The following is a 338-nucleotide window of genomic DNA, read 5'->3' on the forward strand; positions in this document are numbered from 1 at the left end:
CTTTTACGGAGGGATTTTTTCCTCTATTTATAATTTTTTTCCCCTCTCCCTTTAAAAAAAATGTTAAGCTGCAGGACGATTTCCTGATTCCCGGGGCTCAGCACCAGCAGCCGGGCGGTTCTACCCCGCGGGGCTCAGCTTTCATTTTATTTCCGACGAGGACGTGGAGCTTCGTCCGAAGGGACCTAGATCGGGACCATGATTAGCGTTGGCGCCAAGATCCTCCGGTGCCGACGCCGCCCGGCCTCCCTGCGCGCATTCCTCCACTCAAGTCAGAAATGTCACTGCACATCGCGGTGATGGCTGCGAGACGCGACGCACCCCAAGTCCCTTTGATG

General features: G+C 55.3%; 1 protein-coding gene across 1 annotated transcript in view; it reads right to left on the reverse strand.

Moving 5' to 3' along the window:
- Positions 1–338, reverse strand: part of NTNG1 (netrin G1) — a 202783-nt gene that overhangs the window by 201870 nt on the left and 575 nt on the right. The gene's annotated exons all lie outside the window — the stretch shown is intronic.

Source organism: Myotis brandtii, unplaced genomic scaffold (assembly GCF_000412655.1).
Source record: "Myotis brandtii unplaced genomic scaffold, ASM41265v1 scaffold131, whole genome shotgun sequence".
Lineage (NCBI taxonomy): Eukaryota > Metazoa > Chordata > Mammalia > Chiroptera > Vespertilionidae > Myotis > Myotis brandtii.